At 42.0% G+C, this 23,849-nt stretch overlaps 1 long non-coding RNA gene across 1 annotated transcript in view; it reads right to left on the bottom strand.

Moving 5' to 3' along the window:
- Positions 1 to 23,561, bottom strand: part of LOC146871059 (uncharacterized) — a 95,017-nt gene extending 71,456 nt beyond the window's left edge. The window contains exon 1 of the long non-coding RNA XR_014959497.1: positions 23,423 to 23,561. This is a non-coding gene — a long non-coding RNA (uncharacterized LOC146871059). The remainder of the gene's footprint in view (positions 1 to 23,422) is intronic.
- Between the last annotated feature and the right edge of the window lie 288 nt (positions 23,562 to 23,849).

The following is a 23,849-nucleotide window of genomic DNA, read 5'->3' as shown; positions in this document are numbered from 1 at the left end:
ACGTGTGATTGACGTGCAACTAGGGGGTGAAGGGGACTTGACATTTAGCTCTACATGTGGCGACAGAAGTCTGGAGGGTCAAGTCAACCTAATCCCAAATCATATCTAACATCCTATGTTTAGAGAACTATGTTATCCAAAAGAGAGGTCTCTTAGAGTAGAATCTTATTCTATACTGACTATACTGACTGTTAGTGCGTGTACAAGCGTCTAAGTGTCTACACTAGATGCGAGGGCCGAAATCTTCCATAGTAACAGGGCTATGAATTACTTGCATAAAGACAGAGAAGCCGGGCCTTTTGCTCGGTAGCTGGAAGAATGTTTACTTAAACTACTAGACAGGAATGCATTGGGTAGGGAGCGGAGCAGATAATTTCGAAGGTGAAATACAGTTTTTGGCAGGCAACAGGCTGATGTCAGGCATCGTTAGCTGCGCAGAGAATGAGGACAAAGTTCATGGATACAGATGCGAGCTCAGACTGAAGCTTTCAGAGGCAGAAGGCAGGAAAAGCTTGATGGCACAATCAGGGCCTACTTGCCTGGACTGTAAAATGGCATAAGTGAACCATATAAAGCCGGTGGCCTTTCATACTTAGGAATGGAATATCCGGCCCATTCATGGCGGATCTGAAAGAGGACATGTTGGCGGTGGACGCACATGTGTTTGCGTCTTCATAACTGGAACTGGAGGGAACATACATGTACTTGTGATTTATACATGAAACCGTTGGGGTCCAAGATAGGGGACATAACTGACCAGAAAAATCCATATTTTCCACATTCCCTCCTTGTCCCCTACTTGCCCGTCAAGAGATATCAATCTTCATTAATCCATCGATCTGTTCATATAGCATCATTTGTTCTTCTTTCTTCTTCCGTGATGAATGAAATCTTGGTGGTGGAATACACGATGTGGCACACAGACCACAGATCGCTGGTCCACATTGTAGACATAGACAGCAACTGAATAATATGAGGAAGCCAATACCTAGGAAGGATAGGACCTTCCATCCAAAGGTAGATAATACGCTCCAAAACCAACCGGACCAAGTCCAGGTGCCTGGATTCTGGTGTATCTGGCTTACAATCTTATGAAGGCGAGTTATGGCTTTATATACAGATGGCGAATTTTCTGGTATGAAAATGCAACAACTTGATCCGATCCTATCGGCCAGGATGACGTCAAGGACAAGACGATTTTGAAGCACAACAATCCGCATAGCAGACTGCTCTTCTGTTAAATTGCCTAGGGCGGAAATAGTTTTGTTCACTACTGCTTCAAGAGTTCTGGTTAATCTACGTATCAGCTTACTATTGGTAACTGTACCTATATAGGGAAAGAGACCTTTATTGAAATCTGTATATTTTTCCCATGCTGTCTCAGTGTAATCGACTATTGGGAGATCTCTCCTTTCTCTATTGTGTACTAAATGAGTATTTCTGTGATAATCAGGAGGAGCTAGGAAAACAGGTGGCAAAAGGAATCCGATGTAGCAGGTACCATCCCAATCTAGTGGCAAACGTATGTATGCCGTCTGACCACATATGAAGTAGGAATGGCGGGAAGCTCTAAATGTAGACTTGCCTTGATCACTAAATTCTATTACAGTGGTGCATCTACTATGGCCCATATGTATGGAACCATTCTTTCTTACACATAATTCACCTTTAACTGGAAATACTGACATGGCGGGCAAAATTGGAGTAGCTTCGGATTCGACATTCAGGATCATGAGATTAAGCGTAAAATTACCTAATCCATATACTTCATTTTCTAGATCAGTTCCTGTTCTTTTGGGAAGTCCCTCCTTGTTAGGGTGACAGACTTTGAGTAAAACTAAGTTCAAATTTCCCCATACCCAGTTATTCTGATAAACTGCAGAATTCGAATCCAGGGAATTAATTAAACTAAACCATGCTCCACAGGAGCCATTGTGTGTGAACGGGTATGGAAAGAGAGGTAGAATTCCTTTATAGTTCTGATAGGGAGGGAGTCGACCACATATCCAACAATTTGTAGCATTGCTAACCTGATGGGAATGATGTAACATACTAATAAAAGTGTTATTGCGCAGTGCAAATCTATAAGACAATTCATGCGGAGGTAATTCACTAAAAGAATGTTCAGCAGTAATATTGTAAACATGTCTAGAAATAGGATAATATGTGTGCAACAATATACTTGCAGTAATTATTAAAAGACTTAAGAAAAACAAAATTAATAACGTCACTGTGCAATGACTACGCAGTGATTTACAGTACGCATGTCGTTTCAATTTTATCCTTCTGTTTCTTTCTCTATACAGGTCTAAGGGATACATGTCAGAGACAAATTCGACCGATTCACCTTGGAGAGGACTTAAACAATCAAATTGCCTGACTTGTTAGACCTAAGTTTTAGTTTGTATTGTTCATGGTTATTCAATTCAACCAAAGGAAGTTTTGAGTCACTCGGGGAAGACACGCAAGGTGTGTCGTTTACATCTGACGGTAGTCCATGAAATTTCTTGATATGACTTGAATGTATCCAGCCTTTTCGTCCTTCGATCTTTACGGCTGTCCTCGTCGTTAGCAATACGAGTTGAGGCGACTTCCACCTAGGATCCAGCTGAGACTTCCGATCAAAGTTCCTCACTAAAACCAAATCCCCTGGAATTACGTCATGGGATTTCACCTCGGTGTTGTCGGGAAAGGCTGCAGCTACCTGTGAACGACAAGATTGTAGTGCAGACATCAAGGAAGCCAAGTAATCTGTCAGCATATTACAGTCAATATCAGTTATTTTGCGTGGTATAGGCGCCCCCCACATATTTGGTGGTCTACCGAAGATCACTTCATAAGGGGATAGCCCTGTTCGAGAGTGTGCTACCATTCTCATGTAAAAAAGTGCAACGGGTAAGGCTACTACCCAGTCGACACCTTTCTCCCTGCATATTTTGGACAACCTAATTTTCAGGGTCTGGTTATGTCTTTCCACGAGACCTGCTGCCTCGGGGTGTCGGACACAGTGAAATTTCCACTGATAGCCTAACAAAAGTGAAACGTGTTTCATTAATTCGGATGCGAACGGCTGGCCGTTATCTGAGTAGACAACACGTGGTAAACCGTACCGTGGGAAGAATTCTCGAACTAACTGTTTGGCAGTAGTCGGGGCAGTGTAATCTGAAACCGGGTATGCCTCTGTCCAACGGGAAAGAGCACAGACAACTACGAGAACATATTTGAATCCTCGACATCGTTCCATCTGGATATAATCCATCTGGAGGACTTCAAAAGGGTGATCAGGAGGCTGAAATCCACCCTGTTCTACGGGAATGCTTTTACCTGGGTTAAACTGACAACAGATCATACAGGTACGGACTTTTTGTTTAGCTGCTGCTCGTAAATGTTTGTTGAACCAAATGTGTTGAATGCTGTCTAGCATAGCTTTTTCTCCTAGATGTGCTGGACTATGTACAGTGTTAATAACGACTTGGACCATTGAATCAGGAAGGAACCACACAGATTTTTCCTTCGTCATCCATCCTTGATCCGTTTGGATCCCTCCTAATTCAGTCCATTTCTTTATTTCGTCTGGTGTAGCATGTGTCTGTATGTCGATTACGTCAAGAGCGGGATCCTTAACCATCATGCAATGTGTTGGTCTCGGGACTATTGTCTTTGTCATGTCGGATGTTTGAGTTTGAGCAGTCTGTTTAGCTGTTCTGTCAGCTAAATCATTGCCTTGAGAAATGATATCAGTAACTTTCGTATGAGCTTTACATTTCATAATTGATATTGCAGTGGGTAGATGTATTGCATCTAATAAGGCATGAATAAGGGGTCCGTGCTGAATGTGGGCACCGTGAGAAGTTAAATAACCTCTCTCTCGCCACAGCACGCCGAAGTCATGTACAACTCCGAATGCATAACGTGAATCAGTGTATATGTTGACTTTTTTATTTGTGGCTTGAATACAGGCTTGTGTCAGAGCGATGAGCTCTGCTGCTTGAGCGGACAAGGTATTTATGCAATTTGTTTCAACGATTTCAGTGTCTGTTGTGACTGCGTAAGCGGCCACTAGCTCTCCTGTACCTGTTCTCATACATGAACCATCTACATACAATGTCAGGTCTGGGTCTGACAATGGGACGTCTGTCAAATCTTGTCTGGGTTTCGTCGTGATAGTGATAACTTCAATACAATCATGTGCAAGTGGGTCTGTTCCATTTATAGGTAACAGTGTGGCAGGATTCAATGTACTACAACGTCTGATTTCTATATGTGGCTGAAACAATGTTAATTCGTAACCAGTGAGTCGTGCTATAGTCAAGTGTTGTGTTTGTGTGCGGTTCAAGAGAACCTCTACTGCATGTGGTACTTGTACTGTTAATGGATGTCCTAATACTATGGCATCGCTTTGTCTGATTGCTAAAGCTGTTGCTGCCACTGATTTCAGGCACGCAGGCAAAGCCTGTGCTACTGGGTCTAATGTACTAGAAAAATAAGCACATGGTTTGTGTGATCCTGCTTGTTCCTGTGTGAGTACTGACAAGGCAGTACCTTCGCGTTCTGTAAGGAAGAGTGTAAACTGTTTATTGTAACATGGTGTTGCTAAAACAGGTGCTTGGCATAAGGCTTTCTTTAGGCTTTCAAAAGCTTGTGTATGTTCCTGAGTCCAAGGGAGAACAGTCGATGTGGCTGCCTCCTGTGTTGTCAATTGAATGAGGGGTTTTGCTAGAAATGCATACTGAGGGATCCACTGCCTACAATATGAAGTGAGGCCTATGAAAGCCCGCACCTCCTTTTGTGTCTTGGGTATCGGCATATTTGCAATTAGCTGGATGCGATCTGGTGTAAGCTGCCTTCCCTCCTTGGACAGCGAGTGACCAAGGTAAACAACTCGCTGGACACAGAATTGCAGCTTAGAAGGGGACACCTTGTGCCCCTTTTCGGCCAAAAATTGTAATACCGTCAGTGAGGCTTTCTCACATTCAGGTTCGCTTCTAGCGGTGATCAGCAGATCATCAACATATTGAAGCAGGGCAGTGTTGACTGGCATGTGGATACTGTCGAGTTCTCGTTTCAGTGCTTGGCTATAAATGCTGGGGCTTTCTGTAAATCCTTGAGGTGCGCGTGTGAATTTAAAGCTTCGTCCATTTAAACTAAATCCGAACAAGTATTGGCTTTCCGGATCTATTGGGACGCTGAAGAAGGCATTCTTGAGATCAATTACAGTAAAGAATGTTGCTTCGGAATCAATGGCTGTCAGTAATGAAGAAATGTCTGGGACTACGGGGTATTGTGGTACTATGCATTTATTTAATTCGCGCAGATCAATAACCAATCGATATACTGGCGGGGCTGTTGGATCGGTTCGTTTAAGAATCGGAATTATCGGGGAATTACATACATTGGAGTCAGTTTCCACAACCACTCCTTGGGTAATCAGCTCGTCAATGATTTGTAGTAAAGCCACTACAGCATCTGGGGGTAACTTGTATTGTCGCATTCGTGGAAGTACCACTCCTGCCTTTAGTGTGACTCGATATGGTGTAATGTTCATGCAACCAACATCTGTAGGGCCTTGTGCCCATAAATGTGTCGGTAAAGTCTGTAGTCGGTGATCCATGTCTCGGGACACGTAGTGCCCTTTGAAATCACGTAAAAATAATCTTACTCCTTCTGGAGAACAACATATAATAGCTCCTAGAGCTTTCAAAGTTTTTATGCCTAACAAGTTTTCTGGACATGATTTAGTAAGTAATAAATCTGTAGTTCGTGTCAAGGGACCGATCGTAAGTGGAAGAGGCTGTGTTACTTCGTTAATGATAGGTTTTCCTGAAAAGCCAAGGGAAATATTCTGTGTGCCTGAGAGGGGTGCCCCTGGAACTTCACTACGTTTTATTGTTGTTCGGCTTGCCCCTGTATCAAGTAAGAATTTTCTATCTTGACCTAATAGTTCACTGTGTACATAAGGTCCTTCTTGATCTACAGGGACCTCAATAAGGGGTAAGCCAACTTCCCTCTCTAGGCTGTTTCATGAGTATCGTTGATAATCAGGATAGTCATACTGTGCGGTCTGATACATCTGTCGGGTCGTTGTTTGTGTGGCAGCAATAGGCTGCGGTGGTGGAGCTGGCATAGACTGTTGCGGAGCTGGCATGGACTGTGCATGCTGCGGAGTTCCTTGTTCATTCTGATCCTGTCTAAGTGGTCTTGGTCTTTCTTTTGTGTTACCTATGGCGATATTATGTTTTAAAACGGGACAATCGTGTACATAATGACCTGGCTGTTTACAATAGTTGCACGTCCCTTTAACAGGACCTGTTGAAACACTGGACTGTGTTATACCCTTCTTATGACCGTCAACTGGCACTGTCTGGGAAACTAGCATTTTCATTTTCGTGTCTTTCATGCGTCTATGTTCATGTTCTTGTTCTTCTCTAATTCTATTGTGATGGTACTGTAGCATTTGTAACATTTGTGACGGAGTGTTACCTTGCCAGGTACTCTCGAACTTCAATACTCTATTCTTAACTTGGGGCAAGGCATTTTCAACCAATTTTGTCACAAACAGATGTGGATACGACTCGCTACTTGCTTTTATTCCACTATTTATACCAAAACATTTTTCAAATCGGGAATAGAAATCACTAGTGTCTTCATCTGATTTCTGTTTACAGGCTGAGATTGCACCCCAGTCTTCCTTTTTCGTAGTTAATAAACGTGGCAGTACCTGTACTAGTAGACCTGGTAGTGCTTTGATCTTGTCCCCGAGCCCTGAACCTGGACCTCAAGCTTTTTCTTCGTTTTCTAATGCTGTCCAATCTATCTTCTGGTCTCCCACCTCCCAATCCTTTTCCTTGAGTTTTTCGTAAATGCCCGCAGGCATTAATACCTTCAATATTGTCATAATGTCGGGGTAGGTATATTCTCCCATGAGTAACATATCTTTAATTTCACGATGGAAACCTGCTGGGTCTTTATCATGACTGGGTACCACTTTCTTCATTTCTAATAGTTCTATTTTAGATATGGGTGTGTATACAAACACACGTTTAAACTCATTGTCATCACCCTTTATCGGGTGCACTTCGCGTAAGGGATTCTGTCTATCCATGTAATGCGTCGTTCTTTCCTTGATGGGCAGTGAGACATGTTCAGGACATACAAAAAGGATGTACTGCTTTCTGGATTCTAGTATTTCTCTAATTAACTTAGTACCGGAACCTCTCCATTTATTCGTGAGTAATTCAGTCAATATATCAGGTAAGGGGCCAGGATCGGAGTGTTGGCTTTTATATAATATAAGGAGTTGTTGAATCATATAGATACCAGCTAAACGCTGTTCATCTGGGGCGAGGTTCAAAAACGTATGTGCTAGTGTATCATCACCATATTTTCCAGGACTATCAACCCAGTGAACGGCTGACCTGGCTAATTCTTGTTCGTCCATAGAATCGAGTATATGATAACCCCTTCGTTCTCGGAGTAATTTGTCAGCGGCTTGGAATGAATGTTCGGAGGACCTTATATTTATTATAGGAGTTTGGAATTTTCTGTTATTATCTGGACGTATCGGACATATCGGATCAGTAAAGCATCTAGCATTATTGCAAGCTCTTCCTCTACCTACATAGGCCATGGTTTCTAACTGTCCTGTGGGCAGTTCTAATTCTTCCTCGTCCTCGATTTGTTCTGGTTCGTCTACTGCTAATCTTTCCTCGTGTATTCGTTCTATTTCTTTGCGGATCTTTCGGCTCATAGCTACTATACATGATCGTTTATCGTGTCTCCCCTCTGATATATTTTTACCCCATGTGGTAAGAATCTGCATTTCTTCCGGATTTACCCCTGGTTGATCTTGATTTCTGATCACACAGTTTATGAGGAAACGTAACAGTTCCCCCTGTATTTCCACCTTTTGGTACTCCATGGCTCTGTTAATACTCTCAGGATCTCGCCCTGATTGAACAAAATGATATATATTTTCTAAATGTGCAGTCATTCCTGGTAGCTTCCCTAAGTATATTGCAGCTCGTCGGATACGTAATGATGCCAGCATCATTTCGTCCCCTTTTCCGGGCACAGGGTCATATCTACAGTCTATTAGAAGTTCCTTGAGCGTGTTGGGAGTTACTAGTTTGGGCGTACGTTGGTGGGCTAATTCTTGAAAGGAAAATTTGTTTGTTCTCGGTGGCGTAGAAAAAATGCTTGATGTACCTCCGGTAGCACCACCTGGGGTGCTGGATGTGAAAGGATTCGTTGAACGGGATATAGCAACCATAGGTGTGGATGCGGATGTAGAAACAGATGTGCTTGCCGGAACTTGTGTCGGAGTTTGCTGTTGCAGAGGTACAGACGAAGGAGGGTCTTGGCGTTGAACCCCCTCGGCAGGCGGTCTATGTGGCGCAGCATTAGCATACGCGGGAGCTGCGTCATCTAAATAAGAGGAAAGAAAAACATCTTCTGCGGTTCTGGGATGCCCTTTGGGATGTGCTTTTATCGGAAACAATGGGGGTGGCAAGTCTCTTGGTATCTCCGGGGTAGCCTTAGGTAGTCCTTCGGCCAGAAGAGGATACATACCATTCACAAGGGCATTTCTTTGTCTGTCTGTTTGTTCTGACTTTACTCGAGTACCTTCTTCAATTAATACACTTTCTCGAACTTTATTTGAATTTTCCTTACTTTTCTCTTCCTGTCTGAGCGCTTTTTCTGTACGTCTGTATGATTCTTTACGCCATAATTCAATGGCATCTTTCTGTGACTGTCTAGCTTTCCTTTTCCATAATTCTTCTTCTACTTTCATAATGCAACCTGCATCCCAGGTCCCAGCTGCGGGCCACCTCTGACTTTCTGGTAATTCCTTGGTGTAGTCTACCCATAGATCAAGAAATAATATGGCGTCTAGGCCATGTTTATGATACATGAAGTACCCTGGAGTGTCCCTAGAAGGAATGGGAACAGCTTCTTCGAGTACCCCTTTTCTGGTTTTGATCTGTCTTAATTTCGAAAAGAGCGGCATATTGAGAACTGATCTGATACCTAATTTTGAACACGTTTAATACCATAAAACACAATAATGAACAGTCATTCACACCACAATATACAGAACGTATTTAAAACATTTTAACATTTAACATTTAATGAATAAACAATGATGGTCATTTAGGGAACTAGTCACTAAGCATAATACTCGATACTAACTAGGTAAATCTGAATTATATACTAGACATACTTGATATACTGCTAAACAGTACAGATACACTGCTGAAACAGTGCAGACCGGATTTGTGTACCCAAACCCGTCTTGACCGGCACAACCTATGTGCACGTCAGAACGCCTCCCCGATAATGGTACTCACCGGGTAGCTCGGAACGGAAGGCCTCGGAACTGAACTGAACTTGAACCGGACTGGACTCGACTCGGAACTTCGGAACTGGTGGGCCTCTGTATACCTCGGATCTTGCTCTCAGCTAGGCTCTGGTCGGGATACTTCGCACTTCTCACCGCCTCGTCTGGGTGTTGATCGCAGCCTCAGTTACCCCCGCTCGGCAGGAGGGAGATACAGGAAATCCTGTGGGTACGCGTTGTTGTCCGTCCAGCTGTGACAGGAGACCGGGCCTGCAACGCACCGCCGGCGCGTGAGATGAGAAAGTGTCCCTGTTCGGGCGCCATTTATGTGGTAAATAATTTAATTACCGGGACTTAATTTGATGCGGAAAATCTATAACAATAGCTCAGTAAAATAAGAGGCAGAATCCGTGGTATTAGAGGTTCGGAACGGGCTTTATTCCAGAATCAATTTAAATCGATGAGCTCCATATTCCATCACCACGAAGGTTCAGGAAGTGAAGACCGTACTTTATTGATAAGTAATCATTTTTATACAATAGGCATTACAGTGAAGCAAATGCAGGAGGCGTAACAATTGATAGTAAAGATAAAACATACATGCGTAGCAAAAGTGGGTGTAACTGGGTGTAACTAGAGAACGTCATCAAGTATGATGTCATAATAGGGTGGTACCATGAAAGAATTTCGCAATGTCAGCAGAAATACTTGGCAGAAATGCGCACGCAGCAGCATGACGTGTGATTGACGTGCAACTAGGGGGTGAAGGGGACTTGACATTTAGCTCTACATGTGGCGACAGAAGTCTGGAGGGTCAAGTCAACCTAATCCCAAATCATATCTAACATCCTATGTTTAGAGAACTATGTTATCCAAAAGAGAGGTCTCTTAGAGTAGAATCTTATTCTATACTGACTATACTGACTGTTAGTGCGTGTACAAGCGTCTAAGTGTCTACACTAGATGCGAGGGCCGAAATCTTCCATAGTAACAGGGCTATGAATTACTTGCATAAAGACAGAGAAGCCGGGCCTTTTGCTCGGTAGCTGGAAGAATGTTTACTTAAACTACTAGACAGGAATGCATTGGGTAGGGAGCGGAGCAGATAATTTCGAAGGTGAAATACAGTTTTTGGCAGGCAACAGGCTGATGTCAGGCATCGTTAGCTGCGCAGAGAATGAGGACAAAGTTCATGGATACAGATGCGAGCTCAGACTGAAGCTTTCAGAGGCAGAAGGCAGGAAAAGCTTGATGGCACAATCAGGGCCTACTTGCCTGGACTGTAAAATGGCATAAGTGAACCATATAAAGCCGGTGGCCTTTCATACTTAGGAATGGAATATCCGGCCCATTCATGGCGGATCTGAAAGAGGACATGTTGGCGGTGGACGCACATGTGTTTGCGTCTTCATAACTGGAACTGGAGGGAACATACATGTACTTGTGATTTATACATGAAACCGTTGGGGTCCAAGATAGGGGACATAACTGATCAGAAAAATCCATATTTTCCACAAAGTAAAGCAAAATACAACAATTGACCAGACTGGTGAAATTGTGAACCAACAAACAAAGAAGTGAAAGGTATAACTATGCAAAGAAATATACATGCAGAAAGGAAATGCTCCACAAGAGAAAACAAATAGAATTTCCAATAAAATTAAGAAGAAAGGTGAAAATTAACAGGAGCACGAACAGAGGAAAAGCTCCATTGCCAGAAAGAATAATTAATTATGAATGAAACGTGAAAATCTGGCATAGTATTCAAATCATCAATTAAAAGCGTTCCATGCACAGAACATCAAAACTCATGAGTAATAACTTCAATAATAATGAAATTTCATGTAGCCTACGTCTACGCACAAGAAAATGTTTAGAAGAAGTTAACATATGTACATATGGAAACATGCAGCATTATGAAACTGAAAATAGCATAACTGAATTCAGAAAATAATACAATGCGCAATGTAAGGAAAACAATAGATACCTTGAAAACTGACGTCAGGAAATAAAATATGAAACCGGTAAATGTAGAAACTGTAAATCTACTCACATCTATTACATGTCAATATAGAGCATTATGAAACTAAATTACATAGAAACTGCACATTAAGAGTTGAACAACTGGAATGTAGAATCAATACAATATGCCAAGTTATTAAATAAACAGTGAATAATGAAAAACTTATTAAAATTAAGGTCATAATATAATAGTGATTTCAATTGATAACACTATGTGAATTATTCCTGCCGTAAATAAGGTGATAAAATGATAATAATACATGAACATTAATACATGAACGTAAAAGTTATCATGCAGATGTATTTAAAAAACATTAGAAATCAGATTAGAAATTATAATGACCATTTATACTAAAATAAGTCTCACAAAAACAATAAAATAAAATTAATGTAGTCACCGTTGTCCGGAATAGAGCAGGAAACTTGAAGAGGACTTTGAAGAGGACCCAGCAGTGTAAACATTAATAGCAAATCTTGTCATGACATTAAAATCAGCAGGGATGAAACAATAACAGTATTTGATAATTTACGGTGCTCTCATGTATTTTAAGCATTGCTGAATGTTAATGTATATTAGCGCTGGAAACCACTAGATTGCACTGTTGAATTAATTATGCCCTCCATTTAAGTCTATGCGAAAGAAGAAAATACAGAGTGAAACACGAAACAAATCATCCATGAAATGCTGACCTTGAAGTTTAGTTGGTTGCTCTTGAAGAAGGTTGAGGCTGTGCCTTATGAACTTAAAAAAAAACTGTGAGACTCAGAAGGCATCATAAATCAAAATATACAGTGCCGCATGCTGCATGAAGACAAAGTTCAAGTTGCCAAATAGAAACGTGGTTGGCAGAATGGTTGGAAAAAACACAGTATAAAGCATTGCCAACCAGTAACAAAGTGTCTCAAGCACAAAATGGCGGCTCGTATTTTAACGCTGTGCTGGATGGTTCACGGGGTCACTTTGCATCAAAGACCCTCAGTAATCAGAAATTAGCTCAATATGCGTCACAGAAGGCAGCACAAGTCACTTTTTGAATAAGCATTGGCATAGCCAATAGGTCTCGCATTTGGGACCTTATAAGTGTTTAGCCATGCAACAGTTGGTGTTGTTGCACCAAGGATATTCTGCTGCATAACTAAATATTTATAAGGTACAAAAAGCGAGACATATTGGCTATGCCAATGCTTGTTTGTTTTTTGTTGCTGTTTTGTTTAAGTTGCCAGATCTACAATAGCTGGACATGGTTTTTGTTAACAGTTCTTTACATCAAATGAACTTGTTTTCATTGCTCTGAATGTTGTTTCCATTCTGGTTGTAGGAAACAGTCATTCCCGGGGGTGTGGGGGCTGCCCATGCGCCGAACTTTGCAAATGAGAAAAAGCCTGGTGCAGGTGCAATTTACTAGTGTGGAGTGAGTGAGCCCCAGGCAGCGTGACTCACTCACACAGGAGTTCATGCACTGCACCTGCATACTCAGCATGGTTTAAGGAAATTCGACCCACTCCCTCCCAGGCATCGAACACATATTTACCAAGAAACTCTGAGAAGAGCCTGCCTGCTGCACTGATGGCTGGTGGTGTGTGTGCCTGGTGGAAGCGTGCACTGACGGCTGGTGGTGTGTGTGCCTGGGGGAAGCGTGCACTGACGGCTGGTGGTGTGTGTGCCCGGTGAAAGCGTGCACTGACGGCTGGTGGTGTGTGTGCCTGGTGAAAGTGTGCACTGATGTCTGGTGGTGTGTATGCCTGGTTGAAGCTGCTTCATCACATATCCCAGATACACTGAATTGCCATAATCAAAACAAGAAAGCACTAAGCCTTGGACAATTATTCTTGGGGTCCTAAGTAGACCAAAGCAGTAAGCTGTGTGTTTCTTGGCTTGGATCTCCAAGATAAGAATATGGGGGTAGATCTCTGAAGTAGTTGGGCCATTGTAATTCATGCAAACACAAGGAGATGATGGACGGAGCGCTGAAACTTTTCAGACTCTCTGAGACATGCGTTAAGCTGGATGGTTATCTGGGTATCACCGGCTTAGGATACCATTGAAAAACCATGCCCCATTATGATATCTGCTAGTGGTTGGACATAGACATTAAACAGTTTAGGGCTCAAGGATGAGCCGCACTCTGTTTAATGCAGGAAGATCCTCTCAAACCTGAATAGTTCTATTTTTCAGAAATGAGGATAGCCATTTAAGGGCATTTCCGACTATACCAAGAGTGAGGTAATGCAAGTGTGACTCGAAAGAAAACACTGTAGAATGTATTCCATGCACTAAATTATTTATATTTAAATGGGAGGACCTTATATGAGGTCACAAGCAGTCCATGATGGTGGCACAAGTTTTAGTTTAAAGTGTAACTGGCGTATGGGTTTTTAAATGTTAGTTCTTGTCTTTGAACACATAACAAAAATCCACTTTATCGATTGATTTTTTTCAATGACTTTCAGTTTTTGTGGGATAATACTCTAAATTAGCCCAGTTCCCAACGCTCTGCAAGCACCCAACCCTCGCTGTGCAAGGTCTTAGACTGTGCTGGCACCCGATCTGTGTTGGGCATGTCCTTTGCCCATGTGCACTGAGGATTGGGTGCAGAGGCTGGCCTCACAATTGCGCACAAAGTATGTGTACCAAAGGTTTTACTATTTTAAAGATAGGGAGCTGTTAAGCGACTGAGAAAATGGGTAGGGTGTGTAAGCAGATGTGGGAAGGGGATGCTGTACCATGCAGAAATCTCCCTCTTTAACTATTTTTAAGATCCTTTCAAATCTGCATTACTTAAAACCCATACCCCCCCTCACACTTTTAACCTGCTAGTTTCATACCTGCCTTAATAGGTCAATGCTCATTTAATTCAGCCTGCTCCTCCTCAGGAAAGGCTTTGAATTCGTTAGTTGCTATTCTAACGAAATTGCATTCAGTAGTGCTTCACTTTTGCCTTAAATGCTTAATGTTATCACTCTATTTGTTTTCTATAACTTTGTGGTGAAGCAACCGTTGATCTCTAGGAACTGTTGTTGCTGTTGTATGTTTCCCTCTGCATCTCAGAATGTTTTACTGACATGAATGGGGAAGATATTTAGCAACTCATAGAATATGTGCCCTTAGTAGGCTTCTAGAGCACTAACCATAATTTCAATAAAAACATAAGCTCCTCATGTCTTCCTTTACTGAAGTATCCTCTGTAAGAAACACTTTCAGTTTTAGAGCTTTGATTCTGGTGTTTAAGTGTGCCACACTTTTCTCAAGCACAGAATGTGACTTTTCTCAAACACAGAATGTTATCACTCTAGTTGTCCATTAGAACACTGTGGTGAAGCTGCAGTAGAACACTGAGAAATCAATTGACATGCTGCTACTGCTCATGGAAGTTCATGTTGTACTCAGAAAATTAGTTTGTTCTCACATGACTGAGGAAGATAGTGTGAACTTATAGAAAATGTATTATCACCTTAACGTTTATAAGAAAATCAGGAGAGAAATTGTGTTTGTTCAAATCTCAGCAGAGTATCAGCATTTTGTCATAGGGTAAACCTCACCTTAGAACTCAAAACATATCTAAAATTAGCCTGTTACCACGAACAAACATTTTACATTGGGACAAAATCTGTTATAACCCTTCCTGCGCATTCCTTTTTGTGACCCTCAAAAAAGGATTTCACTACAATGAATTTCTATAGGGACTATGTTCCCGAATCCTATAATGGCTGTGGTTGGAAATTTGCCCTTTCTTAAGGGTCACTCTGTTTTTTTTTGGCTTTGTATTGCACCATATTTTTGGGCTATTGAGTTCTGCTAAACAGTGGTAAAGTGATTGTGCTCTCCCTGTTAAACATGGTAAAATCAGTATAAACTAATTGGCACAGTTAATTTAAATACCTAGCATATGGTAAAATGTGTAGCCAGTCCCTGTAAATTAAATGCTACCCCAGGGCTGCAGCACTCATTGTGCCACCCACTACAGTAGGACTGCAAAACATGTTTCTAGGCTCACCACTGCAGTCTGGGTGTAAAGTTTTAAACTGCCATTTCGACCTGGCAAAAACAAAAACTTATGCCAGGCCTAAACCTTCCATTTTAATGCCTATAATTCACCTCTAAGTTAGGCCTTAAATGTCCAATAGGTCAGTGTACATATTGTTTAAAAGTTGGGCATGTATATTTAATGCTTTACATGTCCTAGCAGTGAAATACCTCCAAAGTCGTTTTCACTGTGGAACGGCTCACTCTCCAATAGGTTAACACTGGTTTACATTGTTACATTTAATGAATGCTAAATCCAGTTTGGGAATAGCTAGAAAAATGGTTCAAGGACTCAACTTAGTAGTAATTTAAAATCCAACTTAAAAATCCAATTTAATTGGGGAGGTTATAGCGTTACAACCAGAGCTACCGACATTGGACCTGGGGAACAAGGTACGAGTCTTAGCATGCGTTTAACATCCTGTAATTCTGGGCAAATCACTTAATCTCCCCAGGCCTAAAAAATGAATGTGACTGTGTCAGACTAAAGGTGATGCTGGGGAAAGGGTCTGCACAACACATCTCCACGGTGAGTACCTGTATGCTTCTCCCACTCTGTAACAAGTCGCTGTGTGGTAAGGCGCATGTAGCGGCCCTCTCCACTCAGTGGTCCCAATGTTCGTATCACCATTAGTTTATGCTGATACACTTTGTTCTTACAAGGTTCATTACTGTGGTGTTGTATTGCCTGCCTGTGCTCCCATTGTGCCCTCATGCATAGTTATGTTCGGTCAGCTTTTCTTTTTTTTTTACATTTCTAGACCTTAGACTCCAATTCCCATGGTCCTCGTTGGAATCCATGTTGGGTGTGTCAGGTCTATAAAGGAAGCAACACCCTAGCTATAGCACTCACTATTCCACTGAAGCTCTTGCAGGGGGAGCATTTTCATGTACTGGTTTGGGTGCTTAAGGTTCTGCGTCATGGCTCTCCCGTGGTTGGGAGCGTGATCTTCTGTGGTGTTCTTTTGCTGCATCGTTTACTTGGATGAAGCAGCCGGCTCCCGCAAGTCTATGGTGACGTCTCTTGTTCCTGTAAAGCAGCCAGCTCCCGCAAGTTTCCGATGAGATTCTGAGTCTTGGTAAAGCAGCTGGCTCCCGCAGTTCTTGGTGATATCTGCATTCTTGCTGATCTTCAGTCAGGAATGCCCAATCAGAGTAGATCCAACTCTGTATGGTAAGACTGTGCTGTAAAATACCATCTTGTGGCTGTAGGTTGATATGATTCTTTCTTTTGGTGATTGCAGTCTGAGTGTGTATTGCATTATAAGCATGTGTGAAACAGTTCTGGACCCATTCTAATATTAGGTATTCAGGAATAGTTGGAATATTGGAAATTTTGATTTTGAAGAGAAGCAAAAAGACACTATTCATGCTCATGATTTAATGAGTACCTCTTATAAATGGCATCTGAATATCCTAAGATGTACGCTGACTTTATTAGAGATGCTAGAATCACCAAAGATTATTAGTGTTGCAACTTATAAGACTATACTCTATGAAAGGTGATTCTTATCTTCGGATATTCTACAGTAATTTGGAATATACCTAAGGTCTAAAGTTATCAGTGTTATGTCATGTAGTGTTTTGTGGTTATACTTTTCTTTTACAGGTCTCCTTCCCTGCTGTTCCCTTCCCATTCGATTCCCCCTGCTTGGCCACTCTAATACTCTGTGCTATAATAGCAGTCGGAGTTGGAGGTGCCAAGAGGTTGGCCTTTGTAGTGTAATGTGCAGATCCTGAGGAAGAACGGCCACTCTGACAGACTGTAAGGAATTGGGTTACTGGATGAGGGGGTGAAACCCTACTGAAGCAGCCACCACAATCCTTGTCAGGGTGAAGTCACAAGCAAACCCTAAATTAACCTGTCCTCAAACCTCTGGAGCTTGGCACAGAGCAGTCTAACTTAACGGCAATTTGTAAAGCATTTATGTGGCACTTCAAACAGCAATACAGTGAAAATACATCACAAGGAAAATTCCAGGTCATTTTTGAAAAATAGAGTAGAATTTAATAAATTATTGATACCAAAATGACAAGAATCAAATGAGTAGAACCGAAGTTATGAATTATTTAAGATTTAGACGAAAATAGCACCAAAAAGCCCAAAGCAGCTACCTGGTTGCTCAAGACCAGAAGAAAGCCACAAGTTCAGGTGCCAAGTTAGTCCGGCTGAAAGAATTACCTTCTCACTCCAACAGCAAGAGTTCTGCTCATTGTGGAAAGGGCCGCGAGGAGCAGGGAGAGCTTTGCAGGTTTTCTTTGAAGTAGCGCAAACAGCCGCCCGGGTGCTGTTGCTGTAGCACAAAGATCCTGTTACATGGACTGTAAGTCTGGAGCTGGAACGCGAAGAGTTGGTTTGCAGGAACTTTGCGTTTGGCGTGGGTGACTTGGTTTGGTGCAAACTAGCACATTTGCGTTGATAAAGAGCCAAAGAAGCTAGGAGGAGTTCAACTGAGGCCACCCCAAGGGTCCAGGACCTGACGGGCAGCAGTTGGGGGGGTCAGGAACTCACTCCATGAAAGGCCAGCAGGGTTCAGGCAAGTCCAGTTGCTGGTCCAAGCAGTAGGTCAGCTGGGAAGTTCCAAGGAGCCTGTGGAGCTTGTTATGTCCCCATAGCTCAGAACAGGAGGTCAGCTGGCTAACCCTTGGAGTCACTTCAGCTTGGCATGAAGAGTGAAGGTCCAATCTTCCTTCTCGGCAGGGCAGCAAAGCAGTACAGCAGTCCTTCTTTTGTACTATCTACAGGTGAAGGAGTGTACTGAAGAGTTGGTGTCCGAGGTCCAATAATTATAACTGGTGCCTCCTTTGAAGTGGGAAACTCAGCTAGAGGTTTCCCATTGAAGTGCAGAGGTTTCCTGCCTCCCCTTCCCTGGCGCCAGATTAACGACATGGTGTATGCAATCCTTTGTGTGAAGGCAGGACACAGCCTATTCATGTGTCATGTGTAAGTGGGACTGAGCCTACCTCTGCACTCCCATCCTGCCAGTGATGGCCCATCTAGGCACACCTAAGCTCTCTATTGTGTGTGACGGTCTAGGAGGAATACACACAGTCCCACTGCCAACTACACCCTGTCGTACGGCTTATACTTCCGCAAGTAAAACTGTGCATTTGTTAGACTACATAAAAATCAGAACTGTGTGAGACTGACTCCACGCACACCATCCAAACATGTTGCTCGAAGTCCTGCTAGTTCAGAATGCACCATCTGTACCCCCAACCTTACAGGGTAACAAATGGATGTGCAACCTCAGAACATGACAACTCTGACGCCCCAAGGAAATATTGGTAACAAATCTAGAACCCGTTTGCTTAGTTACTTATGCATACCCAAAGAGATACACAAGAAATACACAGTAAAGTGTTTCCATATTTATTGAAGCATTGTGATTCTTGAGTGAAATACTTGTGCTACAATAATCAATAGAAGGAAACAGAATAATGTGAGTAGCATTACTAGAATGGTGAAAAAGATAAGCAGTTCAACCATTTTGCTGATTACAGAGAATATATATTGCATAGAAGTGCTGTTATATATTGTACTCCTTCCTAGCGCATCCTAACCGATCAAGTCTAGGGTGAGTGAATCTGCCAAATCCCTGAAGGGTGATCTAACTCCCCATCACTGGGGTTATGTCATCAAGCTGCCTTTCTTGGTGTAGAGCTGGACAGCATCTCTCGCATGAGGTAAACAGAAATCATATGAACCGTAATTCTGGCATGGATCGACCTCTCAGTGCCAGCCAAATGTTCCTCTGTCTAAACAAAGGCTTGGGGCCATATATATAATAACATCACCCACATTACCATGCTGAAGCCCCAGCCAGTCCTCTATTGTTTATTCTATTGTGATAGCTCTATCACTGAGTAGCCAAAACAAATAACATCTTGCGTGATGAGCATAGCCCTTGTACAGAATGTTCAAGGTGTTTTGACAAATTACCTACAAAGTGGCATTGTAAATAAAACTGAGTTTGAAGAATATTATCCTGCATGTGCACATAACCTAATGTATGTCAAAATAGTAGTGTATTTAGGGAGAAAAGGCAACTTAAGCACATGAGCATGGAAAATGGTGTGTTTTAACCGGCACTAGTGTAACCACGTGACACTCACTCCTTGGACCTGAGACAATTAAAAAGCTACCTAAATACAATACTGAACATTTACATAAAGGCATAAAAGGATAAAAAGGCACTATGCTAGTTTGAAGTTAAAAGCATTCCTAAAGCCACTATTTTTAAATCTAAAAGCTAATTTAAAAGGCAATTTAAAAAACAGTGCAAATTTAAATAAACATTTGTGATGTTTAAAAACATGTCTGAATTAAAAAGTTCCCACATCTCAAAACTGACAGATTGTTTATGTGTTCCGAGGAGTAAACAAAACATTGCTGTTACCGGCAACCGCAGACGATGTTCCCAGAGGCACCCAACTCATCAGGTCTATAAAGCAAAAATGTTTCAGTCCATCCCCCTCAGCATCCACCAAGTGAGGAACAGTTGGCGCTGGTTCTGCAGAAGACAAGCTAGAATCCAGATCACCAGGAGCTGAAGCATCCCAGGAGGGCTCATATATGCATTTAGGAGCAATGGCAAGAGTGAAGGACAACGGTACAAGTGAGCTGTTAGGGGACCCACCAGTTGATCAATGTGTGGAGATTGAACCAGTTGCGTTAACAAGCGTATGTCCAGGGCACACTTGAAAGTGCACAGCAGACAGAGGAATACAGGCTGCATGCAGTTTATCCAGACAGGTCAAAAGGACAAGAACCAGTGTTCATTAAGTTCCTGATGTAAGGGTGCATCAAAGTACTGTATCATGTGTTCACAACAAAGGAGCACGTGTGATAGTGCTATCCCCATTTGGTCTTGTGATGGGACATCCATTGCCGAGCAGAAAAAATGTATATACATTCCCGACAACTAGGAACAGGACAAGCAGTAAGCCTCTGAAAAATGATTCCAAGCACGGAGTGTATGAATGATAGAATAACTCAGAAGACCATCTGGAAGTTGCTAACCAACCTAGAGCCATTGTCTTTAAGTGTGCTACCCCGTAGTACTAGACATGTTAAAAATGCAGTGCACACGCTCCTTTTTATGGTGTGGGAAATCAGTGCATAGTAGCAACTGTATCTCAGAAGAGGACCTTGCAACTTGAAGATCAAACATCTCCCTTGCAGATGTTAAGGTCATATCTTTCTGTAACAATAAAGGTTTCAGTGTGCTCAAAGCAACAAAGCGCACTTTTGTAAGTTTTATTAAAGGCCAGAGCATTGCATTCCTAACTGTGCGGGCAGGTGGAAACAGTACTTGTGTACAACATGTCACGACCACAGAGACTGTTATCAGATAGGCAATGCCCGGTGTCATCCCACAGCAGCCTTGATCATTCAGCATCGAGAAACTCCCATTCAAGAGTAATCTCAAAGCCTGACGGATCACAGTGGCCGGAGAACCCTAAAAAAAACCATGACATGTTTGCCTTAGACGCATTACTTGCACCATGAAGCGAAACTTCCCGGCAAACTAAGGAATGTGCCAAGGTATGCTCACAGTAAGTCCCACTAAAAAAAATCTCAGTCTCCCTACTCCAACATAAGAATATGGAAGGTAAGATCCATGATTTGTGTACGTAGCCCTTCCCTAGCACCTCTTATCTGCCCACCTGATTGTGTTGTAGGCAGTATTGGAAGTAAAATGTCGAAGTTGGAAAATAAATAAATCTGTGGATTATCCAATCCACAGAAGGTATTTTTTCAACAGTGAATGTTAATTTCTCTAACTTCTCTATTTGTAACATGGTGTATGTTGTGTCCTTGGCCATGATGGTTTGTTGTTTCATAAGATTGCATGGTAGAAACAAAATAGTGGCATTAAGATGTTTTCATGGAATGCAACCAGCCCGGAATATCTGTAGAGTGCAACTCAGTAACACTATAGCAATAAGATTGGACTGCCCATGTTGTAAAGAAGACATGTCACTCTGTATGATGTCAATTGCAGACAAAACAATGTTACCCAGACAGTTAATTCTGGTGGATACCATTATCAACTCCAACCAGAGCCCTTTCCAAATGTCAATTTCACAGTCTCTCAGCAGTTTCCTGCTGTGAAATCTTCCACACTTCATTGTATATTGCATACAGAATGCCCTTGGTAAACAGCCACTACAACGCAACCGTTTCTATGCATACCCTTAACCACGCATGCATTACAACGCATGCGTGGTTACCACGCATAGCCTTTACCACGCACATCTTTAGTAAAGGCATGTGTGGTAAAGGTACACGCTCTCGTGACATTTTACAAAGGAATGGTGCCTACCAGCACAAAATCATTGATTGCCTCTAATTATCAGCTCGCCCTCATTTGGAATGTAACCCCTAACCCTCAACCTTCACTGCCTGAACAACGCTAATGGAAAAAAAATGCGGACTTTCATTCACTTCAAAATCATCATTAAAAAGAATTTCAAATAAAAAAACGCACTCACCAGCATTCTAGATACGTTTTAAAATAATCCCTTCTAATCATATCCTCACAATATGATCATGTCACCTCTTTCCGTCACCTTCACAGACACAAAACATTTATTGATGAAAGATGTGGAGGATATTGGTGTCATTAGAGGAAACGGAAAGACACTTCCGCTTCTTCTTTACGACGTGCACCACACCTCGTAGGAGATTAGAGAGAAGTCGTGGAGAGGTAAGGGGATTTTTAGTTTAAAAAAAAAAAAAATTCAGGGTTGAGGGGGTTGTGTCACGCAGGGGTCCGTTTTTAGGGTTCAGGGAAGGGGAGGGGTATTTGTTAAAAGTGTTTGGGGGTGGGGGAATCGCGCAGGGCAACATTTTTAGGGTTCCGGGCAGGGGTATTTCCAAGAAGGACTGGGGGCTGGGGGTCATGCAGGGGTACAGGGGATGGGTAATTTAAAATAAATATTTTGAGGCCTGGAGGGGGGAGGGCGCACGGGTGCAGTTATAGGAATTGGGGCAGGGGTCTGAGATAACCTTTACCACTTAATATGCTCTTACCATGCATGATTTTACAACGAAAATCGTTGTAAAGGTATGCGTGGTAAAGGCATTTTCGTGGTAAAGGTTATGCGTGGTGTAGTAATGTGTATATTATTTATAAATCTATCTTGTACATACTGTGAGTTCCTCTTTAAGGATTAGCTACTGTGAAGTTGTAATGGTTGGAATAGCTCCATGGAGATGGAATACTCTGGGGGTTTGGAAAGTCAGTTGCACCTGACTGAATGGACTGGATGGATGGGATCTTATTTCCTCAGCAATAAACTCAACTCTTCTTACATCAAACCTGGTTCCTGTTAACTTAATTTGGACTTTTCTACACTGGCGACTAGCGTGGGACTCATCCTTACACAGTGGTGTAATTTCTACATATTTTTTTTCTTCATATGAGGAACTTTGAAACTTTGAAACAGATCCCAACATCTGTTATTAGATCTGCACTGGACCTTTGTGTAAGTGCTTTTATAATCTACATTAAACTTAAGCTTCGCCACATTTCTCACCCCTTTTAACATCAAGAAATTTAATCGAGGGCTGGGAGAATCTCAATGTGGGCTTAACTTTATCCTGTAAACTTCGCTCTGTACACATGTATTATACTTTATGTGAGGAATACATGTTGTCCACGAAGTAAGTATTCATATTTTGGTTGTTTCTTTAAAACTCTGAACTGGATATCAAGTAGTTTATTTTAAAAGAAGCGTACCGCTACTTTAAGTACGTCTGATCACTCTTCGGTTTTGATATTTCTCCGTTGAGGAGCCCTCGCAGTTTTATAATGCTGTTGGATGCGTGTACTCAATTTTTTTTGTGTCAAGTTGTTTTGTTTCTGCGAAAGTTTTCATGCATGGAGCGGTGACGTGCTAAAGTGCAAGTGATTTGGCTGTGCTCATCTAGTGTGGGCTCTCGACTGACTCATTGACATCGAGCGAAGTTTGCAGTTGGCTGGTTTCATCATTTGTTCTCTTTTAAAAAATTGTTGCCTTTCGAACCTTACCTCGCGTTATTTCTGCTGACGCTTCAGCTTTGTATGACACCGAGAAGCCTCGCTCTACAGGGATCTTCCTCAGCTTCATTCCTCTTCGAAGGCTCTGCCCGTGTTTGGACAACTCCGGATTCCATAGCTGTTCCTGACGTCCTCACGCAAAAGAACGTCACAACACGGCCATTTTGAATTTACACTTCAATATTTACTTCAGGATTTCAGCATTTAAACGCATTACGATGACTTTCAATTTTGGTTGCGGTTTATTTAAATGAAAAAAAAAAGTATTGTTGAATATTTCTATCTTTATATTAGTTAGTGAAGATTCTATACGTGACTTCTACAATTTCATACTACAACGAAGGTACTTTCATTTTGCGTTTTCTCTGGGCAAGTGATTTTCTCACAACAGCGCCATCTAGGGGATTATTAATACAAC

The sequence above is a fragment of the Triturus cristatus genome, chromosome 1_1 (genome assembly GCF_964204655.1).
Source record: "Triturus cristatus chromosome 1_1, aTriCri1.1, whole genome shotgun sequence".
Lineage (NCBI taxonomy): Eukaryota > Metazoa > Chordata > Amphibia > Caudata > Salamandridae > Triturus > Triturus cristatus.
Note: the sequence above shows the minus strand (reverse complement) of the source record. Positions and strands in the feature narration are given on the sequence as shown.